Raw genomic sequence first — 27,069 nt, 5'->3', positions numbered from 1 at the left:
ACGAGTAATGTACACATTCGAATAGTAGATATTTTACAGAAGATGGGAAACAACAACATTTCTACGATTGTTAGGTCAGGCGACACAATACCTAGATCAGGCCACACACCGCTGGCCGGATGGCAACCATGTGTCCGCGCGTCCTCATCGCGTGCCCTCAGTAATCTTAGGAGCCGACCATAAACTTTAGGAAATTCTAGAAGATCCGTCAGACCGAACAAATATCTCTAAACTCAATCGTTACCGAAAGGTTATTGTATTGCAAAGAGATGCCGAAAGTTCGTTTTGCCCACGTGCGATTCTTTACACTAGCAACTATTTATCGAGGGTGGCCAAGACCCTTCCTAGTCCTTCTTGTATCCAATCAGAAACAAGTCTACTGCCCTCACTTTTCCTAACCAAATCGTCATGAACAAATCAGCTTTCTCGCGTCTTTAGACACACCCATCACTAGCTTTCTTCCGACCACAACATCTCCACTTATTCTTCACCGTTAGGATAGTCAACACGTCATTACCGAGTCTCATACCTTCAATCAGTCAGTTACTTAACTTATACATACGCATCAGTGTAACTATTTTTCTATGTAAAGTTGTTGGAATAAACATTATTTTATACCTGTTAGTTCAGTGTAAATTCAGTTGAACCACCCCTATTGTCGTAACAGAAATCAGGGGATCGATCATTTCGTGGCGTCGATTATCTAATCGTAACGGGAATTTACGACTCCCGTTCACGTACCTTCTCACGATCGCGTCTCTCCGCGAATGGTCGACGAAACAACGATTTAAATGAAAAATGATTCGTCCTGGTGTACGAATTACATCGATTTCTCCAACTTTATCAAATTCGCGATATTAAAATAGAAAATTTTCGATGGTATCAGTTGATCGAAAAGGGAGTGGAAATGAAACGTTGTTTTAACGCAACGTTGAACTCTGAACAATATAAAAGGTGCATAAATCAAAAGACGTTGCTTGAAATTCCTCTCGTTAAGCTTCAAGGTGGAATTCAAACCTGTAAAACCAACTTCTGCAAACAATTCCAAATGTTCGATCCAGCATCAACCCTAATTTACGTTCGATGTCCAACAAACCTCGTACTTCCACGAAGGAAGAAGTCGCACATTCCACGCACTGTCTCCACTAAGATAATCCAGATTATCCAAACAGGATGTTCTTAGAAGGAAGACATTGACGATGTTCCACAAACTGGGCAAACGGACGTAGTAAGAAGCATCGATAAAGTCGCAAACGAATCCCTCCCAGTGGCGTGGTTCAAAAGGATATCCGACAAATGCGGCGGAAAGAGGCAGAGAACCGAGGAAGAAGGCTCTTGGGCAAGTGGCAGCAAGATATTCGGTAAATAAATCATGCCACCTCCGTAAATCTTCGCGTTGGATGGGAGAATCGGACTATTATTAATAGCGGCGCGTCTTGTTACTTCGACGACCGCGCGACGTCATTTATTTATGGTGTTAAATGCCATAAAGCAGCCGTCCAGAAGGAATTCCTTTCGAATTTCTCGCTGAAAAGGATCGACCGCCATGTTATGATGCGAAGAAAACTAAAATATCAGCATTTAAACTTGTCTTAATTCAGCTACGTATGTTTTTCTAATCGTCGACGGTACGAATCGAAGGTTTCGCGACAAGAAGCACCGAAATTACAATTTCCTACGAGATCAAGCGTAATATTTCGTGATAAAATTAATTATATAGAATTAATAAATCGCCCATAAATATCCGATGTTTCCATTTATTTTACCGCGAGACTTTGATTAATCAAACTTTCCAACGATAACTTCGATCCCATTGAAGTCGATTAACGAAGATCCAACAATACGTTTTTCTCATCGAATTCGTAAAGTAGGTTTGACAAAGTTTTTTAATGACAATGATTGCGCAACGCGCGACAATTGAACGAGATCATGAATTATGACAACAACGTTGAAGTCAATTTCAGCAAGTTTACGTTCGGTCAAATCGAGGCCAGCCATCAATTTCGTGTTCGTAGAACGCGTTCTAATTGCGAGACAAACACGAGACACCGTACTCGAGCTGCCATTGTTGCTCCCCGTATTCATTGATTCGTTCCATACCGAATGGGGAACGAACGCCAGGACGTGGCGTGTAACTTGAACGATCGTATAACCGGTGCTGCAAAAAGGGAATAAGGTAGAAAGAAGCCGAGGTGAAATCGAATCGATGTCCCTTTTAATAATTTTCGATGCGTCGAAATTTATACCGAATCGGTGGAATTAATTTCGAAGATTACGAAAGGAAGTCACGAACGCGTGGATGATTAATGGCGATGATACGAGATTTCGATCGAGGTTAGGTTATCAAAAGACTTTAATTAAGCCTTTACATATCGATTTCACCAAACTGCTCGCACGCAATGCACCGCTGTTCGAACATATACGAGCATTTGCTTATTCTTGGTAAAACATATTTTACCGTGATAATTTGATTCTTTGGAGCCATCACAGCCGAGTATGATGGAATACCACGACGACACAAATAAATTAACTTTTACAAGGCGATATACATTTGTAATTGTCAAAGTTTGTAAAAGCGCACTCTGTTATTTGATCAACTTTTTATTTTCACACTCTTTAATTTTTGAATTATAATTCAGATGAGAAAGTCATTCTTCTATCTCGATACAACGTCGTCGATCGCTAATACAACGGTTTAATAAATGATAAACGTATACAAAGGAGAATCATTGCGAATGACACTTCTACTTTTCGCAGAGAAATAATTTTAAGATTCTTTTACATCTCGAATCAATCCTAAAATAATCCCTTTAATTCATTGATTGATCTCGAGTCAATTAGGATTTCGTCAATTTAGGATTAAATGGCAACCGAGGATGAAAGCGTCTGTGTATTTATGAACGATAGTATACATCGCTATCTTTTTTTTTTTATAAAAACAAGATAAAACTACGTTCTACGTTATACCTATAAAACGAAAAAAGAGAAAAGTTGGATTAAAAGAAGAACTCCTTAAAAGAGCGTTGGATTCCTGGAAAAAGTGTGTCACACGGTGGACAACAGAGTTCTCCGTTTCTCGTCCCGTTCTCCGATTGTGAAACATTATTTACGACCTTGCCAGCAGATGCTGCTTGTAGGTGTACGGCCAGCAATGGTAAACCACAAAGATCGGTCTTCATTGTTACAGCAACAATGCTTTGTCGTAGCGAGCGGTCGGCCACGTGTCCTTGCAACGTGCTACCCAAACAAGAAAGTATACCGGGATTCGCCACGGGAAGTGTTAACCTTAATAACGAGCTTTCAACCACCCACCAAGGTGCCCTAATTACGAGAACAAGCTGACCGATACCTGGCTCTTTTCTTTCTTCACGTTTTCGCCACCAACGAATGCGATTATCCGGCGTGTTGAATCGAAAGCATCAGTTCTGTCCTCTGCTTTGGTTCGAAAGGATTTTGATATTTTTGATACAGTATGCTAAGCCATGGAGGTGAGTTTGTAGCGAATGGAGACCATATAAAAGAGGTATAACAATTTATATTTTTATTTTTAATAGAGAATTTAAAAGGAATTTAATTCGCTTCGGTTTTATATTAACAAAATCGTATTTTTATTTGATATTGACATCGAGTGGAGCATTCTTCCTGCCATTAATTTCTTCTGTAAAATTATACGCAGATGTCAATTTAATTTTTCCAAGCTATTTCCCATCTTTTTACTGCGAATATTATTTCGTAATCTTCTTCTGGGCGCATTAAAGTGGATACGAGACGAAAAAGCAGGGCCTTGAAAAATTCTCGTTACAACGAGTTCTTTTTTTTATTGTGCGCTAAAATGTCACGCGTAAAAGATCCAACCTGAAGATCAGGTGAATTTGTTGTTGGCAGTGCACGCTTGATAGAAAAGAATCTCGCGTTGACGTTATTAGGCCTGAGACGGGATATTCGGTTAATCGTGTTCGCACTCGCCAGCGTAAATCAGCGAAGATACGTCAAAAAGGAAAAGCAAATAGTCGGGATTTAACGGCATTAACCTTAATCACGAGCTTTCATACACCCACCATGATGACCCAATTACATACACTGATGCAAGACATACTTCTTCGTTATTGTGATCACTCACTCTCGCCGTTAATCTGTCAACTATCAAACATGCCATTCATTTGTCCAGACGAATCTCATGTTTGTTTTCTTTTCTTGACTTAATCTCGGATAAAAGGCGATAAAAGATACTTACAATTAGAAGAATCTTGCTAAACATTCTTTTACATTCAAAATTGTATCATCTTTATGCGCTAGCATACACCGTCGCAATAAATGAAACATCAATTCTATTTTAATAAATTCCTCTGCGATTGTAACGATTGATGTTCAAATTTGTTCAAACTTCTTCAAACGCAGTATTCGCGCTTAAGCTCCTTCGAAAAAGACTTCCATGTCTATTAGACAAAATCTCAAACATTTAAAATTCAAAATTCTACGCTTTTCGAAATCCCTGAACGATTCAGTTTGCCTCTGAAATACGCGCGAAGAAATAACTCTACCGTCCAAGTTTTCAATGTAAACTTTCAAAGTACGAAAATTTCCTGTCAAGTCGAAAAGCACCTAAACGACCCGATTCCTCTGTAGATACATATACCGCGGAAGAAATAATTTTGCTTCTGAAAATTGTATTCGAGATTCCAAAGCACGAAAAACAAATTTCGCTTCAACACTTACTCAACCATAACAACTCCGTTGCTCCTTGATTCCTCTACGTTCATCCTATTGATCCACAAATCCCGCACGTTTCTCCAGACCTGATGCGATCAGAATCTGCGTTCCAGCAGTTTATTCGCAGTAAGGAGCTCAGCATGCAAATAATCGGACGAATTATTATTGTTAGCATTGGATTAATTCGGACTTCGCTCTAAAAATATTGGCATTGCGTGGCGGATTTAGAAGGAAACCGATGTACCCTGATCTTCTGCGTTTTATTATACGAGCAGGTTGCATAACGCGACGCGTCAAGGTCATCGGCAAGCGCCACTGTTACGCTTTTGCAGCGACGCTCATTAAACGTGCGAGAACAAAGCGGGCAACGGGTTTCAGACGGTCGTTTCCGGTCTAACCCCTCTCCATCCAGCCTTTTGTCCGTTTCTGCGGGACGCGCGTAATTTCTAACTAATTTGCGCCGCATTGTTCGAAGCGTTCGAGCGGACCGCAACGATTTGCATTGTCCAGTTGCGTTTGAACGAACCGTTTAAAATGACACGGATACGTGTTTAATTTGTGCACCTGTTGGAACTAGTGCTAGTAGAGACAATTGCTTGGGAAGAAATAGCAAACTTGGATGTTTCAAAAGGATTAAGAAATTGGAAAATACTAAATGTGGAGTAAGATTTATTCTATGTGGTTGCAATGAATGTAAGAAGCAGAGTAACAAACGTAACGAATAATCTCCAAAATCCTAGAAAATTTTAATTCAATCAGTTCGGACAATTTTCCTAACGCTTATGGTTTGCAGCGAGTACCTTAGATTTCCTCTTCCAAGCCAAACATACGAAAATCATAATTTTCCACGGAAAATCGGGCATTCGAGAAAGATATGTTCGAATGGAGTTTAAGAAATGAATGCGATGAATGCAATATGAGCGAGCAGATTTAAAATTATCGGCAAACTCGGATGGAACGGTCGTCGAAAGAGTGTTCGATTACTCTATTAATCTATTTGATTTGCTGATAATCGAGTTAACGTTAGTTTGCACCAGCTGCACCCTTTGTTCTTCGACGCATTCCATCGTCGGATCAGCACGTGCGACTCATCCGTACCGCGCGCGGCAAAAGCGTCCCTGGAATGGGGTCAGAAACGAGAAAAATCGTTGCTTTTATGTACCGACACCGACCGACGATGCGGCGACGTCGCTTCCACCGTATACAAGAAATCTCGTCACGTCTCCCGCTGGCCGTGTCAATCGAGCTAACTAGAGATAGCTAGTTATTGTGTCTTCTACTGTAATTAGGAACGTACCGACACCAGGTTTCTTTCTCAGCCACGTTCCCTCGTTAAACTGCCGATATTAAATGCTCGCTGATTAAAAAATTCTTTGTTTTGTCTTTAAAGTTTCTAACAATCTGTCGTTTCTACAAAAGACTGTCGAGATTAAATACGAGCTGTGCATAATATACCACGTTTAAAATGTCCAATAAATGATTCAAATTTCCAATCTGCTAACTTTATAGCAAGATAATGAATATCGTTTCTGATCATTAATTTTCCATCGGTTTGCACGTTCACACATATACTTGATGTACATTATTACTATAATATACGATATATAAATGAAAATATGTAGATCGTTACGAGTGAACAGCGTATATTTATGTTCCACTACGAAAATTATCACGCGACAATGTAAGCTCTCGTTTGTACGAACTGTGAAACGTTTCTGGATGGTTTCCATGGAATGACTCGGATGAGAAGCGAAACGGTAAATATGGTGACGGAGAGAAATGTCGGTCGAACCTCGCGTCGCTGGCAGAAATGCCGACACGCGTCTAAGTGACAACCACTTAATAACTATAAAATTATGTATTTATTACATAAACGGGAGCACCGATACGTCGTGGCTTCAAAGACCTTTAACTGACTAAATGGCACCTCGTATTAGCCCACTTCGTGCCACCTTTAAACGTCGTAAACGTCCATTAGATATTACGCACGTAATACGGTATCCGAGGGCGTGTGGGCAGAGAATGCGAGCCAGACAAACGTGCCTCTTTGCATTGTCTACGAAACGATGCTACTCCGCCATGATTTCGTTGTTTGACAGAAGAAAAATCTTGCAACGATCGTTTCATCGCAGAAGATCACCGTCATCTTCTTCGATCGAGGCGATACTCTTTCAAAATGTCATCGTGCACCTAGACATGGACCAACTAGGTTTAGATTTAATCTTGTTACGTTCTTCGAATCTTTTGTAACGCAATCATCTTTTTTTTTTTTTTACGTTATAACATCCTCTCATAAATCTTCATATGATTCAGTATAAAATTGCACGATCGTGGTAGGGTTAATTCATCGAAACGAATATGCTTGTCTTTTGTTCTTGTTGCGATAAAAATTTCTACAATTTGACCAACTTTCAAATCCTCGTATCGATAGATTTAAATTTTCAAACCTTAATCTTTACAATCGTACCAATTTCTGAACGAAGAATTCGATGATGTTCGAATACGTTCTATTTTCATTCTACCATAGTCGAAGAACTCCAGTTCTATTTTCTTCGTTTAATTGAATTTATCAAAGCACTGTACGAAGCCATTCGAACAAATTTTCTCGTGGAATAACCTAAATTTCTTATAAACTCTTCGAATCGTCTGAGACAACTCGCAACTGTACATTTCTTGCGGTCTGGAAACATCTCGTTCGCGGAGTCATTATGCAAAACTGCGAGACACGCATCGAATAGAAAATGTACTCTCTTTGAATAAACAAAGCGCATTCCTGCACGGTAGATGGCAATTATCGCTACGCGATAATTATCCTAGATAACCATCGGAGAAAAACTATCCAACTCTATATCGACACTTAATTATTTCTTGTCTACTATAATACAAATTACGTTAAACGCGTTTAAACATACAAGAACCTCAGTCTCTTACACTCGTAAACATCTAGAACCATGTTTTTTAATTGATCGTTATTTCCAATTAATATAAATTCAAATTTGCAAATCATCGATGTAAATTGAAATTAAACGTTATGTAATGGTTGACGTAAAGAAGAAAGAGGACGAAATAATCGTGATCGTACTTTGGAGCAATCGTAGCAAGATGTCCATCTTCATCTTGGAGAATTAACATTTTTTTCTGCGGCTCGTATGATCCGCGCGGCCGTTTGTCCAATTTTCGAGACATCAAATTGAAAATTTCATCGCGTAGGTACTTGCCAATAGTTGAACCCGCGGCCCTGCGTCCTCGATATAAGTCAATTCTCGTCGATTTATTAACGTCGAATCGGCCTAACTGAATTGTAGTCTCGATGAATTCATTTTTCTTATATATATCGAACTTTGACTTCTAGATGACGCCTGAGATTTGACATTTGGAACGATAAAAGTGGGACAGACAATGAGATGCAACGAGATTTAGAACTTGAAATATTCAATTGACGGGAAGATAATTTCGTTTCAAGATGTACATTTTCTTCTTCGAAATCTCCAGTCGGAAATCTCAATTTGCAAATCTCTAAATTTTCAAATTTCCAACTTCCGCTGTTTAAATTTTCAAACTTTGAAATTACAATAGAAATTTTTCAAATTTTTGAACGTTCAAATTTTCCAACTTGAATATTTAGACTTTGAAACGTTCGGAAACGCAAACTTGCAAATTTTCGGGCTTTCCGAATATTCAAATTCTCAGCTTTACGAATCGCCAAACTTCTCGATCTCGCTAACTAAAATTTCACATTTCCAAATATTCGAATCTTCAAATCCTAATTTCTTTAAATAACTTTAGATTTATCGAAACAACTTCCTGCTTTCTTCCAACGGTTTCACTACGTTTACCTCGAAAGGAACATCGACATTTTCAAGCGAATTCCACTCGAATTCCAGTGAATCGTCGACGCGGTACGATAGTCACGGTTGAGAGACAATCGCATGGGGAAACATGGACGAGGCGATTGTGGGCGTCGCGGTCGGTTTTCCTCGTCACCGGGGAATTGGTATTTTTCTGGCGGCGCGTTTGTGATGTTTCGCGCGGCTCGTAAGGTTGAAAACGATGAGCGACGACGAATCTGGAATCTTGTAGCGTGCGCATCACCGGTTAATTGGTCGAGGTGACGCGAAACGAGGTCGTGTCACCGTGACGAACGCCAGACATTCGGGTCGACGCAATGGCGAGCTTTGCCCGAAAACAGAAACTCGAAACAGAAAATCCAATTCAACGCACTCAGGTCTTTGCGATTGGATCGATCCTGAACAGAAGTCGTGATACAAATTTCACGATTATAAAGAACTTGGGGCTAAAGCGAGAAAGGATTGCACGAACAGATCAAAGATTTTTACAATGGCGGGTCGTCGATGCGTTGAGTGCAAAATACGCGTTATTCGCAGTATGTGGGAAAAACACATAGGAAAAAAAAAAAAAAAATGGAACGATCGAACGGTGATTTGTTCGAGGCTGGAAGCAACGGGTAACGAACATCATGGTCACGTACGAGCACTTTGCATCGTCTCTCGTGACGATTTTACTCGGGAACCAGATGTCCCTAGGTTGGAAAGGTATGCGACCAGGCGGCTTTGTTCACTTGGAGAGAGGCCGAGAATTTAACACGTAGCCAAGTCAGCCGTTAGGGAAGATCTCGCCCCGATGAGAAGAACGTTCTCTTCGGAACGTTTGCTCTGTCTCCATAAGACGGCAATTCCGATACACGAGCATTTGGAAATATTTGTATGCTAGATGCGATTAAATGAAATTGGTAATTGCTGTTTTAATCGATTGATTGTCGTGGCCCCAAAGTTGGCGATTTTTCTTGGTATCGTTTATGCTTATAATCAAGCAAGAAACGTTTATGTAAACATGGGACATTTAAAGTTTTGTTAAGGGATTATTAGAAAGTTTGGCTGCTAAATATACCCTGTATGTCTAATATCTTAAAAATCTATATTACATCTATGTTAAATGTGTCATTAAATTCATAGAAGTCTAATTACGAGCCACAAAATTTCATAATAAGTTTATGAATTGTCTGTAGAAAATTTAAATTTAACATTCCGTCATAATTTCCTTCGATTTTAAGATCAACGAAAACAATTTACCATGCAAGCTCGGTAATTCTTCAAAAAGCAGCGCCAGTACAAGCAATGAAAATGTTCGAAAATAAAGCTCGATCTTCCTTTTCCGACTTGCCTCAAATTCCAAAGGCAATCATCACGACAGCCTGTATAACTCTTCGATCGTAATTTCCGTAACACTTTAGATACTCGTCGAGTACGACGTACGAATACTGTACAACGAGAATAGAGAGAAGAAACGAGAGAGAGAAAAAAAAGCGGGCAACAGAGATGAACGAGTAAGAGTAAAGACAGGATCGCAATTAATAGGTGGAAACGAAGATGGTGCACGCTTCTGAATTAGACTTGCAAAGCACCAGCATGTCGACGATCAGTTGGGGACGGCGGTGCGTGTGCACCGTGGTATTAGCAAGTCAGATTTCAGAATTGGGAGCTTCGTCCGGACTCTGGCATCGCGGAAAATCGTCCGGTTTATTTGCATCGGCTCGCGTTTTAACGATCACGTGGAAGATACGCGACTAAACGAATACACTTGGAGCGGAGAACGCGATCAAAATAATCCTGACGCGTGCTAAACGCGTTGTTCCACGAATCTAGTCCCTGATCCCCCTGGTGAAACACTCGAGTTGTTTGTCGAATCTATAAAGAAACCCCAGCCTCGATAAATAATCCAGCACCGCAGCTTTATTCCAACGATGCTCGGGCATAGTCGTGGACGAAGACTCTGAACTGTGGTCGAGGCATAGTTTGAACGAACGAAAGTAAAGTTCCTGGGAGAAGCGAACCGTCGGATACGTACAGGTATTGTCTAACTCCGAGAACGTTCCTTTGCGAAATAATAATTTTTATTCGATGTAAAATTGTACTGTATAAAACATTCTATCGGGTTTCGTCTTTTTGCAATGTTATAAAAATTGTTTAAATTGTTAAAGAGAAAGAAATGTAAAGATTCGTGTGTCAGAGTTTCTTGATGAAAGATACAAGATAAAGAAATAGAATGAATAAGACAATTCTCGATTAAGCAGATTTGGTATGAAACGCTTAATGAAAAGACGCTATTTGAAAAGAACGCGAATGAACTTATTACTCAACTCGATGGATGTATTATTGAAAAAATGATACCAAGTTTTTGGTGTATAAATATGTAGTAGCGTATGTTTGAGTAAACACGTGGATCGTGATGGATGGTGAAACGAATGGTTTAGGTGTCTAACGAAGAATCTGAGATTATCGGCGAGTAGAAGAACCTTGTATGCTATCAGACGAGATCTGGATAAGCGCGCATAGGGAAGAACATGGGTATTTGCAACAATGCGTTGTAATCACGTTTCGGTTTCCACGATGAAATCGAACGATCAGGCGCGTTACATCGAGCGAATAATAGTCACATGTAGAATCCCTTTAGATAGTCATCTACCACGGAATTATCCCGTCGTAAAATTCGCATGCATGAAGGAAGAAGGGACCTTGAAGCTGCCAGTCGGTCAAACTACGTCTACCAGACGCGACTATAGTCGAGACTAAAGATTCAAGATTCGAGATAGCTGAATAAAGCGAAGAACGCTTTAAACGAATCTCGACAACAGTAACGCCTTAAATAACACCGAGTATTAGGAAAAAAGAGGTAGAACCAACGCGAAAAATTCACAATGACGTATAAAAGTATCTAATTTAAAAGATGTAGCTATGAACCGTCTTTCATTCGTCTAATTTATTTAACCTCTCAATTTACTTACTTAATTTGAATAAATTTTTCGTTTCTTATTAAATCGCCAAGATGATGGAAGATTTTATTATTCGACTTGATCCTCGTTCAAACGTCTATCAATTTTATTATTATTTCGAAATTAACATTTCGAATGTTCCGACCAAAGAGTTGTTCAAACTCGCGAGAATCACATTACCGAGGAAGATTTTTCGTTTCCTTCGAAAACGTAAAAGAGAATTTTCACTTGGTTCGAAACCAGATAAGCTGAAACACACCTCTCGAAGCTGTGTGTCTGTGAAAAATCGAACGGAAAAAGGAGCAAGGAAAGCGAAACCGGTCGTGGAGTAGACTCAAACGATTGTTCTTGCAGTCGTAGAAAGTATCGAGGAATCGATCGTGTAAGTCGCTTAGCTTCTTACATTACCAGTTGCGCATTCTTGCACGTGCGAGACTGTTCGAATGCCGTCGACTGGTTTCCGTTGCACGGTTTTCTCACGCGAATAGGAACTTCCACTTACGATCCCTTATAAACATTAACCCATTAAGAAACAGGCAGTGAAATAATATGTAAAAGCTGCGTATACGCGGTATTATTAAACAGACGTATGCAAATGAAATGAATCGTTGTTTCGTCGAAGTACGAAAAACGTATGAGAACGATAGATCTCGATCGTAGCAGCCTACCACAGATCGCAGTCACAAAATCACGTTCTATAGTAATCCGTGAGAAAGAATAGTTTATCACCGTGCTGCAAAGTATTTCGATTTCTTCAATTTTTATTATGTAAAAAAATATCGATTCTTGGAATTTCTTTTCATAATCGCATTAATTTAATAGAGATAATCTGCACTGATTAAAAAAAAATTACAAATGAAACGTAGTGATAACTCTATGTTGGTCCTTAATGGGTTACCTGGATCGAATCTGAAGAATCTGAGAATTTATCACTTCGTAAGGAACTCTTCGTGCAACTTTGTGATTCGAAGATGTTATCTCGTGGTGACGTTTAATTATGGGGTAGTTAGCCATGTAGGAGTAATGAAACTTCAAAATGGATATCCCTGTTTGGTAGTCGCGATCCGTGGGAAGGCTCACAAATGGATCGTTTGTCGTTCGATTGGTTTTACGAATGTACGAATGGATGTAAGAAACCTTCTGCTTATCTTTTCCAAAGACCTCGAGGATTCAGTGAATTGTTTCAAGGTTCACCAGGACATTCGCGAAATTCTTGGATTCCTTTCGATTTTAAATTATTGGTCTCTTTATTCGATTGCAAATACTTTGGAAAAATGAATTTTAATACTCACGGTACGAATTTATGAGAAAAAAAAAAAAAAAAAATAAGAGAAGCACTCAGACCGCACGGTACAATTACAATATTTGACATATTTTATATTTCACATTTCTTAAAAGAAGATTTCAAAAGAAATCTATTAACGATGCGATATCTTAAAGCATCCTAAGTGCTTCCTAGACGACTTTTTGCGCAGGCAGGCGAATAATTAGCAAACTTGAGAGCTTCCATTTCGAGCGCGGAGAGTCTCTTGATATTTCGCGGAGAAACAGAAAGGGTACGCGTCTCGCGGATCGATTTTATCTCGACGACGGCCCCTTTGAACTCCCCGCGATCACGCAGGCTGAAAGATTTTCCTCGAGCCGCGTAGGATGCATGCCTGTACTTCCGGCATCTTTTTGCCGCCAGTTAAGAGAACTCGGCGTGTTTACCGACCGTCTCATGGAAGAAATATCGCTCGAGCTAAATTCAAATAATCAAGGGATGTTTCTGGCATGGCTACAAAAGTGTTTCTTAAAAGACGAAAAAATCGAGGCCACGTGTCGACCAACTTTTCTCATGAACTACATCGCCTGTTAATTATGAGTACTTACTCTTTTATGATTTCACTTGACAAGATGATATCTAGTTCACGTTTAATTAATATTTTTGCAGTTTGAGTATATTTTCATTTGCAATAGGTATTTTATACCCTACAATTATTAAGCTTCTTTCAACAAACCTTCTTGAAATTGAACTTTTCGTTGAAATTATTCGTAATACGTGAATGCTAGGGCTTATGAAAATATTTCTAACGCAAAACCATCGCTCTACTCTTGACACACACTATCGTTGCATCGTCGATATTGTACATCGTAATATCCACAATCCAAACGGCTCAAAATTCGCGACGTTTGATTGATATATTTATTGCAACTGTGTGATCTATTTTATGATAAACTGGCAGTAAGTCTAATCGCACAAAGATTGGATATATCCTATTTCTTCTGTATCGAGTCCAACACTGATCATTTCTAAACGAAGCTAGCGGTTTGACGTGAAACTCACGTTCCTCGAGTACGCAGGATCAGACCGGAAGCTTCGGTGCTTGCGACCCACGTGCGAAAAGTTCTCACCGGTGTCGCAATGGCGAGTGGAAAGAGAAGCCGGTCGTTGAGCTGCCCTTTAAATAGACGGGCCGCCTTTTCTCGTCGTGGGACGCCGTCTATTTCAAGACTACTTGCAACCTCGAAATAAAATCCGTGACTCATACCCCTTTGTTTGGTGTAGGTGGCCGGCAACAACATACAATTCTCAGTTACGCAGCCGTGCTCACGTATACCAAGCGTCTAACGAATACCAGACAATAAGAAACCTCGCCAGACGGACACTGGTCAGGAGATCTCCGCGGAAAGAGGAAGCTGTGTCTGGCTGAAGCCGGTGCGAAGAGGTATATTCTACTTAGAAGTAGAATAGGCTGGGCCGATGCGTGAAAGGTTCGACCGGAGGACCAGACGGTGTAATAGGCGTCAAGGAGAAATCAAGAAGAAAATCGACTTTAGCGGTACACTGCATTACGTTTCTGCATTTTTGGCAAATTTAAGGCTGTAAAGACCTACCGAGTGCATACGAGACGCAAAAATATATATAATATTCAAAGTAGAATATTTACTATTTATTCATACTTAAACCTTGTCTATTTATATATATTAGGTTTATTGGATTAATTAATGTTGAAGTGGTCACCACTTCTAAGAAAACTCTACATCTGGCCTTACTAGTTTTCTCAAGCACCGAAGCCATCGACAGCGTATAGACAAAAGACTGGGACGAAGGCAGACCATAAACAGTAGACGGACGACGTTGGCTTCGGGGTTTTCAGTTATAGGGTAGCACTGCTAGCGTGCGGATCTGGACCAGCTCAAATTATATTCCTACTTGTACTTACACTTGTGTATTAAATTATATTATACCTTACAATTTATCCACACGTTTCTCTCTTTATACATCTAATACATCTTTATACATCCTTAACAATTAATATTTCCAAAAATTCTTGAATATAGATTCGAGTGTTATATTTCTCCTTCTTGCTTCATTCTCCCTGTATTTCTTTCCCAAAAGCAACTATACAAAATCGAATAAAAATGCCCTGGAAGCAAAACGATTCATCCAACTATTACCTCCGGGTACCATTTTCTCTATCAGTTCCGTTTCTCTATCGAAAAACGACTACCTCGATCAACCCGTTGCTTTTTCACGAACGACAAGTAAATCTTGGATACGCCCACGCTGGCCGCGGTCTTCAACCGATAATAATTATTCAAATGGACCTTATATCCGGTTCACACGCGCGTGCAGGTGCCTCGCGTGTGCGTGACATCGTACCATATCGACGAGCGAATGTTTCACGCGTATACGCGTCTTCTCTCGTGTTCCTCGTCTCTTTCCTCCCCTTAATAAACCAGCTCGACAGTCAGCTTGCAGAAAGAAGTTTGTGCCGCCTGAAACCCGTCTGCTTCCCTCTGATCCGATGTTAATTAGGAATATCGAACAGGAATACGATCAGGGATATCGAACAGCTACATCGACAATTTCCTCTCGTCTCTTGGATTAAATCTTCCGACCTGGTGTTTCTCTCGGCGCGATTAAAATCGTAAAACGAAGGTTATATAGAGTCTTTTATTGGAATCAGACGGAGCAGTTTGGAACAATTTTCTTTGGAAGAAACGCCAGATTATGTATGAAATAAGTTACTGTGTTTTAATCGGATTATCGAACACCTATCGTAGAAAGTTTTCAGGAATAAAACGCGTTGCACGAAACTTTTTGAAATTCCATTAGTAGATGCCGTGACGAGCAGATCATGGGCTTTTACGCATTTTTGCAAAATTTAAAAGCACGAAAATGATTTATATTCGTAAAATATTGCTGTAGCTGTTGGAATACGTTCGCAAACTGCCGTAATTCGCTCGACTGAGTTCCAACGTTCGATATTTCCATATGCATCGACATTAACGCGACACCCGTAGAAAGGAAATAAGGTCTAAGGTAAAGAAAGGGAAAAACCAACGGAACCGGTTAGAATGCTCGAAAAATGATAGACGTACGACGCACGGCTGGCATTTAATTATAATGCAGATTGTATCGGGACACAACGGGCGCAGATCAGTCTCGCCCCTAATCTGCATTTATACGCGGTTACCGTGGCCGCAGATTGCAGCCTACTTTCTGAAACGGTCGCATAACTGTCTCGTATTGTCGCGATTTTAATGAAATGGGCGATAACGGTAAACTATAACGAACGTATTATACCTTTCTATACCTAAATCTTTGTCAGATACACCGTTGTAGGAACGACACACATACACGTAGCTTGGAAAGAGGACATTTAGATAAAAATCATTTAGATGGGTGAAAAATTAATTTTTCTATACAAGTTCCTGCACGATTCAAAAAGATTCGTAGGAATTACTCGACTGTAAAATCTGTACCTTCGCTTTTCATTATCAAGCATATAAAAACGCTATAATTGTACATAGACGATGAAAGATATAAAACGACAAAAAATATAAACATTCAGACGAATGTTCCGATTCTAAAAAGTCATCCATGTTATTTATCTTAAAAGAATGAAAATCAAAGACGTGGAACGAGAAATCTGTCACGTCGCATAGGAAATCCGAGCGATCGTTTAAACTTCATCCGGTCGCCCACGCGTAGCGTAAACAGGGCAATTGGCAAGAGACCGACAGAGATCGATAGAGTACAAAACATAAAAATATAAGCCGTAGTCGAAGAGAGTGTAAGGGAGAACGCTGCACGATTTCATTCATGCGCGACCCACTTAAATTTCATTCAACGATCGGCTTCGTAGCGAACCTTCGGTTAATACCGGTCCGCCTTTCTCTCTGCAAACTGCCCTCGGAACCTGTCGCCAACAACTTCCATCCAGTTTTCCTCGTTGATACGCGTTTTACGAGTCAGCTGAAAAATTGCGAACTCGTAATGATGCTCGATTAATTTTTATGGATGAATGATATCGATGGATCGTGCTCGTAACTGGCGTTTTCATTGGCCAATAAAAGGATCGAATACTCGTACGACGTATGAAGAAGCGTTTCCCGTAATAATAAATGTATCGGAGGAAATGGGACGATTTTTATATTACGACTGGTTCCAAGGACGATCGACCATTTTTGTTGGTTTACGTCGAATCGTTGTGATGCAACGTATATGAAGTTCGGGAAAAGACTGTGGATTGAAAGGAGGTTGTAAGTACGAACTTTGAATACGATCGTTTCTTTCGGTTGGACCGTCGAATTGATGCGAATGAATGCGAATCTAATTGTAATTCTATGTTTGTACTTCGTCAGAGTACTTTGTTTTACTGACAATGTGAAAATTGTTCTTTGGTTTTGTTCGCATTGATATTGAATGAAAAGAGAAAGAAAGCTATCGTATATAAATAAATTCATAGATGTGCATAAGCTGTAGTTTCGAAAAATTTCACTGAACTATTAAATTTAATCCTCGTTCCTAAAAATAAGAGATATAATACTTAAATTTCTGTGAATCTAATCTTGCAATTCTTCTTGAATTTCGCTTATTCCAACCTTGTGCAATTCGCGGAAGAAATGTAGCTCAAGGATCACCCAAAAAGGGAAATTGCCTGACAAGTGAAATATTTTGCATCATTGTAGGCTACGAAATTCGCAAATGCAGACGACGAGAAATCGCTAATACCGCTCGATTTCTCGTCCCTCGAGCTCCAGCTGACTCGACATACGTGCCAGCGTGCAGATAAGCCAGCAGAAATGGCTTAATATCGTGCAACGTGCACCGTGTCTTGTTACCAAACAACCGGTTGCTGATAGTGCAACAATATTCTAGAATGGAGAACAGATAGCCAACGTTGTTTATCGCATAGCGGCAAACCGAGTCGATACGTCGACCCGCGAAGCTCGAATAAATTTCCTCTATCTTCATCTTCTCCTTCGTTTATCCCTCGAAGGAAACGTAACAAATTTTTTCAAGGAATATTTTAATTTCACTAAATAATTATTTTAATCCTATAAAATAGTATTGAAGATATCTGCATCTCTCTGCAATATTTTCTCGTATCCTTTTATACCCAGCACAGATTAGGAGCAAACTCCAAGCATTCGAACATAGCTTTACGCATAAATGAAACAACAACTAAATAAAGATGTGAGAATTTACCCTGATACCTTTCCACCGTAATTTAGTAAAATTATGTTATTTTCCTTCGAATATGTCTCGCTGTTATAGAAAGTTTTATACCAAAAATATTGCCACAGCTAACGCCTCTATTATAACATCTCAAATTTAAGATGTGTGCATAGATTGTTGCGTCTACCTGTACATCTGAGACATGTAAACGAATCTATTAATTTCACATCACGCAGTGCAACAAAATACGTCGCATACCAAGCTACGAGTTCCTTCACGTTTGCAGCTCTCGAGTTTCTACGCTACTGCATCCGACACGATACGATCGATCCATGGAATGTCAGGTATTTCCTGATTGTGAAACCGACCCGTAGAAGATCCGCGAACACGTTCTCGGGGCTCGTTAAAACACCACACACGCGTGCTTCTCGATAAATCAAACTGTATCGACTTATCGAACAGACTGCAATGATGTAACAGAGGCCACGAGTGTGATCTTCTTTTGGACTAACTTCTTGAACGCGCGTGCGATCTCGCTCGTGCCATTAACGAGTGACGATGATCGAGAAATGAAGACATAACGACTTCGAGGAGAACACTTCGAGGAAGCTGTGCTTTTTACTCCATCTTGATGACAGAGCTGATGTAACCGTTTTTTCTTTTCCTTTTTTTGCTACGTGCAATTTGCAACTTGTTTTGTAAAAAGTTGTTTTCTAAAGAGAGATGAATTGACATAACGATCTAATAGAATAGCACGTATATTTCTGTTCATAAATATAAAAGTGTTTATGCAAAATTAGGTACATTTGTAAAGTTTATTGGGAAATTATTTATATTACTGTAATACTTGGAAACATATTTGAAAAACATACTTTTTAAACCATATTTCTACAACCTGATCTCACATTCAGAATTTATGGCAATATTGTAAAAAAAATTTCATTTAGCTTTGAATTTTTGTCTGTTAAGTATTTTGTGTTTCTCTTTTTCAGAATTTTTATTTCCAATCTCTCGTGGTTTCGTTAAATGAAAAAATAAAATTTCATGTTGACGCGTAGAAGATATTGCGTAGACGGTACGTTTTTCCTTCTATTCCAACTATACCATTAACGCGTACAGCTGATTCGATTGTTTTGCAACAGATCGCGATTTTGATTTAATCGGTCGCGTCATCAACATTATTCAAAGTTTTATAAAGGTACAAGTGGAAAGTAAACAAGATAATATTCCAAGTTCCATTCTATACAAGGTATGTTTCTACTTACGTTGCATCGGCGCCAAAGGGGCAATCAAACAGATCAGGCGATTCGATTTCTCTCACAACGCACTGCGTTTCTTATTTCGAATCTTTTGCGTCAGCGTCTGTGATTTTCCGCGAATCGACGGCTCGTTAAAATACGTGGTCATTCTAATTTCTATTTGTCGTAATTTTCTACTATCTACGTTCCTTAGATCGATTTATCTGCTTCATTCGCAAGTTAACTCACGTACAAAGTTTCTGAGACATTTCAAGGATCGAAGATTCCATGGAATAATCTCCAATTTGTCTGACTCACAGATCAAGTATTCGATAAGTGAAAACACGATTGGTTCGCTATCGAAAAACTATAGAAACTACGCTTCTATTTCTCTTCTTTCGCAATCACCACGCAGTCACCCTTTATATTTCACAAACGTTTCTTGAAATATTCGCATTATCGTCAATCCTACATCGCTAACAGACGTCCAATTTCTCTGCAATTAATTTCCTGACAGACGTATCACGATTTGCATTGCTAATACGTTCGAAGGTTCTCCAATAGAGCGGCCAAGACGAAGGGAAGCACACGTGAAAACGGTTTATTGCGAAATGGAATTCAGAATGGAACAGATGCGTTCTCGAGTAAGAGCATCGAAAGGTTAAAAAGAATGAAATGCACCGATGTACAATATCTTCTATTACCCAGTTGCCTGAGACGAGGCTTGTCAACAGATTAACGATGACACGTATTTTCATCAACGTGATTCGATACGAAGAGGAATTTCACGATAAATAGAAAATAAAAAAAAAACGTTTAATCTATTTCAGGCTTAAGCTTACTTTAATCTTTCGAAATCTAAAGTTTGCTGTTATGCGATGATTCTCTCAGTTTTCAGATCGTAGCGCGGCAGAATCGTTTTTACAACGTGTATACACGTTATAGTCGAGTTATCTGTAATGTACGAACGTATAGGAACGTTTTAGGTATTCGTTATCTGAAAAAAAAAGAAAAATGAATAAAAATGGAAAATGTAAGCAAGTGTTTAGAAATCGACCTACATACATATATTGCAATTATTGCCAGGCAATTAAAATTGGTTATGCTTCGCCGATTTTGGCATCGATTTGTACGGTTAGTTGTACGATCAACGGTGCGTGGCTCTGTCGATCATTTCGTGATTGATTCAATTTTTACAGGCGAATTCAGGAAAGACATTAATTAGATTTTTGAACTGGATTAGAATTAGAATTGGGAAATATTCGATAAATTGGCGTTGTGATAGCTTAATTTTCTCGCTAAGTTAATCAATTAGTATCATCCTACATTTTCGAGTTTCATATCAACGATCTACTCTAACGTTCCTTAATGTAACAATTCTTTTTCATCGCGACGATAATACGTGAACCATTTGATCTCTTTATCGATAGATTAATTGAAGGTATAGGGGATAAATTGCTGTGCTATTAAAGACAATGCCAATCGAATCTAATTCTATTATGATACGGATAAAGTTGACCAATCGATCAATTGTTTGTATTTATCGGAGCGGATGATAGGAAGGAAAAACAATTTTACAAACGTATATATATACACAAATATATATAAATTTCGTCTCTGCTACTATCAACTTATTTTCAAAAAGATCGTTATTATAAAATCTTGAACAGTATGAACCATACTGGCAGAAATCGTAAAATTAAATAACCTTACGATCATCGTTCTTCAAGACCGGGACAAGCACATCTACTTTAATTAATCAACATGACTGGCAACAACCAAAGTATCAATAACACATCCAACAAAACACATCTTCGAGTTAATCACCGATCCCACGCATCTTCCATAATCTAGGAATAGCTCAATGAATTACTCTCGTGATGCAACATCCTACTCTTACCTCTCTTCCCAATATGTAAAATCTAACCAGATGATCTATCTTGGTAACAATTAGCGAGCGCTTCAGTTAGCAATTAGATTTCACTTAACCCGCGCCTCGAAGCGACGCAAAAGCAAGCCTTCAGAGAACAGAAAGAAGACAAACGAGAAGAATGATGAGTCTCGTGCTGGCCAGACGTTGTGCAACAGATCGTTGGAGGAAAAACTCATCAAAGGCAGGCCGCTGCGACGCGCACATACTCCGCGATGATATCTATCGCGATGATAAGAGCATCGTAAACAACCCTGCGAAAGCTTTATCGGTGACCTTTCGACGCGGCAGCGATGCTCTAATTGCCATCGTCCCCTTTGAACGAACTGCGCTTATGCGGCGATAACGATGAATCGTTTAGGTGAATAGAGATACCCCTAGTTACTCGATTACTTTTAATTAACCCTGTGCCAGGCTTGGTCGAGATCGGTCACGCTGCTGACTAATCGTTTCCTTCGTTCTGGTTCCATTGTTGTCAAGTAATAGACACGATGTTGGCTATTTTGATTGATGGTGATTTTAGTTACTGTGTGTGTGAGTGGGTGTCACTGGAAATCTGTGACGTTTGTTCTTCCTCGATCCTTGTCCTTCAGTGTTTTACGATACGTACAATTAGAAAATATCATTTACTCGAACGATTTTGGTCTGCTTAATTAAAATGTCCTATCTATTATTTCGAAATTGGAGAAGATCGAGGTTTCGTCATTTTTCCTCGGCTATTTGTCCTCGGATAAACAACAAATCCACAGAATCGAGGTTTGAGTAATTGAACCGTTCAGAAGCTACATTGATCAATTTAATCCATAAATTGAGAAGTACAGAGAAGCGACCGTGTTACGGACACTGATTTTTACATTTACTTTAGAATTTATAAAATCTGTATAAATATTCGTATCATCTTCTTACGAATAAACTTATAGAAGCAAGTGACTTGTTTCTCGAGAATTGAATATTAATCGTATACTTATGCGATGAGATTAAGAAAGAAATAAAAAGTGGAATCAGTTTGATTTGTGAAACGCGCAATTTGTCCTTCTTCGATCTTTAAATACTGAACTCCGGCCACTGATAACGTGAAATAGGAACATCAAGGTACAGTGATATCTAATAGATCGCGTGTAATCCATAAAGAAGGTCGTAGGTGGCAACGATAATCGGCTTTCTTTCGATCGGAACGCCATCAATGAACCGTCTAAGCGGCTTACGATTAACGCCACGTCGATTCTGTTCGCAATAAATTTCGATACGATCGGTACAAAGTACGCCACCGACAATTCATTGCACACTGAGGGACAAGATCTCGCGAACGAGAAATAACAATGCACTCTTGCATTAAATTATAATTCCAATTTAACCACATAGCCATTTTTATAATCGACTTCCCCTAGTCAATTTTGAGCATCGCTTTCAGATAATAGAGGATACGGAAAGATCATCGATGATGTAATTTATAACGTGTATGAAATCGTTTCGTAGCTTGGCGTGATTTCTGTGGCACCCAGGATTGGTGAAATAGTAAACCACTACGTGGAAATCGAAGGCGAACATCGAGGCGTTATCGCGTTGCAGCCAGGTAACGAGATTAAGTTCGTTACTACAGCGCCGAATGATGATTGTGGTGAAAAGGTCGATACAATCGTAACAGCTGCGTGAATTGCGCGATTTACACCTTCTAGAATTTGAGAAACCAATAACGATTTCTACATTCAGATATTCCGTGCAGTATAACAAAATATTTATTCCAAAGAACCGATATATAAATCTATGTATTTAGATACATGTTATACCTAATCGTACTTAAACTAAATCTAATCAAAACATGATCTAATCTTTTCAATTCAGATCTAACGATATTTAATCGAACGTAACTCTATATACCGAAGCTCTGTATACCTAATATCGAGTTTACAATAAAATGGCAAGTGGGGTAATAATCTACGTCTTTTGAATAACATTATGCGTATGTTTTAACATATTTGCCTTATGAATATGTTAGAACTTGAACTCTTTCTAACAAAAATCTAAAAATAAAAAATATCGTTGTTTTCCAAAGACGATTTCGTCCTTCGATGGAAAACAGGTTAAGGAGTCACGCTCAGGAAAACGTGCCACTCCACTATGTCCAAGCAGTCGCATCTTCTGACACTGTCGTATAATAAATGCCTCCCACACAAGACACACGACTGATTTACAACTGTGACGATCGAAAATCACCAAGATTGAATTATTACTGGACGATGGTATCGCGTTGAAGATTCCATCGACGTGAAATCGGCAAGCACGCCCCCTTCGCAATTAATGAAAACCTGGTGGAATGTGAGTGCATCGAGCAATTATGCGGCAGCTGGACTAGCGCAGCAGCCAATCGGAAGGCGATATCTCCAGGGACGTCACGGGGCAAATAGGAGAATTCTATTATTAGCGTTTAATGCGCGGATATTATGCGGTAACCCTGTCGAGGTGGCATCCATCGAGAGTGGCCAGGCTCGATCCTTATAAATAATTCAATGTGGTGTCGCGTGTGCACGAGCGTGTGCCCGCTATGGCGGATCTTTTATAGTTTAAAAGCTCCCGTACATGAGGATACGTGTATCGCGATATACGTATGCGATACACATCCCGCATTAAAATACTCGTGCGATACAGTACCCGACTGATTTCATAGCTAGTGAGTATTTTCCTGTGAGTAACATCTTGCCCGTGAAATACATGTTCTTTTGACGAACGGTATAACATGAAAGAGCCATCATAAAAAGAAAAAAATGAATCCGAAGCAGGTACATGTTGGGTTCATCCGATTCACAGCGTAAGAGAAAGGATCTTCTACCAGGAATCGTAACAGTCGTCAAAAATGTTATAATATGAGACGTAGTATTTTAGTTGAAATGGCTATAAGAACAGTGTTTGGTTACTAATAAATCAGGTATCAGGATGGAAATTGTTTTTCATTACCATTGTTGACGACGGATTTTTTTTTTTTTTGTTATCAACCGCTGTTACCGATGACGGATTTTCCCCGTTATCAATAACCATAACAAATAACGAAAATGTTCTTGACTATCGATAATCATTATCGAAGGCGAAAATCAGTTTCCACGTGAATGCTTATCGTGAAACGTGTATCGCAATACACATACATATGTGTTGGCTTGTGAACGAGCTCTAAAGGGTGAAAAAGAAGAGACGCGAACAGCGGACAGAGGGAAATAAAAACAGAGCCGCGGCCTCGTCAGTCGGCCAAGGCTGCAACTGGTGCACGTGTGGGCTGCGACTGGTGCACGAACTCGATCGTTCAACGTGATACGCAGACCGGTGTATCCTTTCCTACGATTTTCGAACCATTCGCATGGTCCAACGGTTGATCGACGTTGCGTCGATCACTCCATTCGACACGATCGGCCGTGCCGCGTACAAGGTGCACGCGTACTCTGATTCAACGAGCGTCATCGTTAACGGTGATACTCAACGATATGCAGATTACGGCGGATGTTATTGTCGGACCAGATTTTCCTTTTAGTCTCAGTTGTTATGATTCTTGAATGTCCTTAAGTCTCATTTAGATTAGTCAAGAGATCTTAATTTAAGTCGTTTGAATTTCAGTAATCAGACTTGCATATACGTGTCTGCGTTGCATATATAATAGAGTGAATGTTTCTTGAATGTTTTTCTATATTGTAAATATCGATTACCGAATTTTTCCAAGTTTTAGAAATAAAGGGAAATGATAGCATGGACTTCGAGTTGATCTCGAATTGGTGGGTCAAGGCTGTGATTCCGAGGTGTGGGCGGACCATATCCATGCACCGATGGAAAATGTGCTAAGTCGATCGTTTTTGTGAGATAGCCGACGGCTAATTCGATTTGCATAATATCAATAATTTAGAGTCAACAGATTGCTGTCTCATCGAGATATAATTACTGGAAACTCATATCTATTTGCTATTTAGTGTGATTATACATGTTACGCGTTCTTCGTATCAAGTTTGTAAAGCTATTTTCTGTTCGTTAGATTGCGAACTCGGATATCGCAATAAATTAAATTAACTTAGACCGACGATAAAACTTCTAAGTACGATACTTTCTAAGTATCAAATAAGAAAAATCTCTGTCTTTCCTACCTTAATTTATATTCCATTACTTTATATTCCAAGCACTAATGCAAGTTTCAGCTATTTAAATAACAAAATTAAATGATGTTAAAAAGTTGCAATATTCGATATTTAAAATAAGAAATTCTAAAGATAGGATTTGTAATAATGAGATCTTCGGTTGCTAAAAGAGACTATAAAAGGTATTAGAGTATCAAGTAGGAGTGCATCTGTGGAGGCGTCAACAACATCTCAAGGTCACTCTTGTTTCTACAAATAACACTCTATGCACAATCCACTTGGAATCTAACTCGGATGTTAATCATAAAAACACCAGTGACCTTGAAATGTCCTTGAAGTCACCACCTATTTATTTCTCTCCTTCGAATTCCAATATACTTACGTTGGGATGGAAAGTTGGAATGTACAAGGGTTAAAGAAGGTCAAAAGCCCATTAGAATATCAAAGAGAAAGGGTAATAGGTGAAAGCGTCAAGGCCGCTTCGCTTTTATATTCCTTACATAGCCCTAAAAAGGCCGTCTGTATAAAAATTTATCTGATTTATCTATATAACGATATTACTAAAATACTACTGTTACTCTTATTATAAACAGTTTGAATAGGTTTCAAGAAAGGAACTTGCTGTCGATTGAATCTTCCATATACCAAGGTGCTAATGGGGTAATTATCTCGTAAGAAGAAAAAAGTAGCCTTCGAGATCCTCGTGGAACGAGAAAAACCTCCTTGTAAAAAAAAATACTACAAACTGCTTGTGGAATATGAAGACAGTGAGTGAAAGAAACGTCGTTATGTCTGAACATTAGTTTGAACATTGATTCGTGACTCTGACGACAATCTGGTAAGATTGAAAGGCAAAGCGTGAACGAAATTTGATACGCTTGTACCTCGATGATATCTTCAAGCCGATCTCAAAGCATCGTAGTAACGTATACAAACAAATCGATGAGATTAAGAAGGGACGACCAGATAAAAATGGCGACTGGGCGTAGACAAGCGTTCCCAATTGACGACTTCAATTCGAGAATCGATACGCTCGATACACGTGTATTTCATTAATGGAATCGCGATCTCGATAAAGACCACACGAAAGTTCGATTACGGGATTGAAACTAAACGAGGAACGCGCATAAGCGTTATCCTCGGTCAACAAACGTAAAATGCTCTGATAAGCCACGATACCGGCGAACGACACCGATAGTTCTTGAATAAAGGTGAAAGGAAACTGGATTTAAGCATATACGGAATGAAACCGGTTTCAATCTACGAACCACGAGAAGGAAGCGTTTTCCTGTGTCTGGTCAAATGGATATCAACGTGTAATCTGCAAGATTCTAACATCTGGCGAATTTCTCGCGATAATGTAATTCAAAAGGAAGAAAATGTACGAAGATTATCAAAATGCATACTTGCTTGATGGAGAGATTGAAATTTGGCGCGCTAGTGTTTCTTCGTACTTCCACATACGTTCCGTAATACTTTTATTATATCATTTTATTCCAAGCTAATTACTCCTTTTACGCTTTTTACAATTTTAAACAAACATCTATTGAACGTTATAAGAATTGTGAAACTTTATGACTGATTTTTATCAATAAATAAATTCTATTGTTAAAGGCGATAACCTAACTTTTATGTGTTTTCCACTGTATTCGGTTATTTTCGATATTGATTGGGTGTTACTTACAGTGGCTCATGAAAGTATATTTTGAACACTTATTATAGAAAAAAATAATATATCATTATCACTTATATATATATATATATATATATATATATATATATATATATGTGCGTTATATAAAACATTTTGTAATTTCATCAATACTGTAAGGGGCATTATA

The 27,069-nt window shown here is 39.1% G+C and overlaps 1 protein-coding gene across 2 annotated transcripts in view; it reads right to left on the bottom strand.

Annotated features, from left to right (window-relative positions):
• The window catches only part of LOC122566251 (NAD(+) hydrolase sarm1), a 137,072-nt gene that overhangs the window by 95,002 nt on the left and 15,001 nt on the right, over nt 1-27,069 (bottom strand). The window lies entirely within an intron of this gene.

The sequence above is a fragment of the Bombus pyrosoma genome, linkage group LG3, assembly GCF_014825855.1.
Source record: "Bombus pyrosoma isolate SC7728 linkage group LG3, ASM1482585v1, whole genome shotgun sequence".
NCBI classification, from domain to species: Eukaryota; Metazoa; Arthropoda; class Insecta; order Hymenoptera; family Apidae; genus Bombus; species Bombus pyrosoma.
Note: the sequence above shows the minus strand (reverse complement) of the source record. Positions and strands in the feature narration are given on the sequence as shown.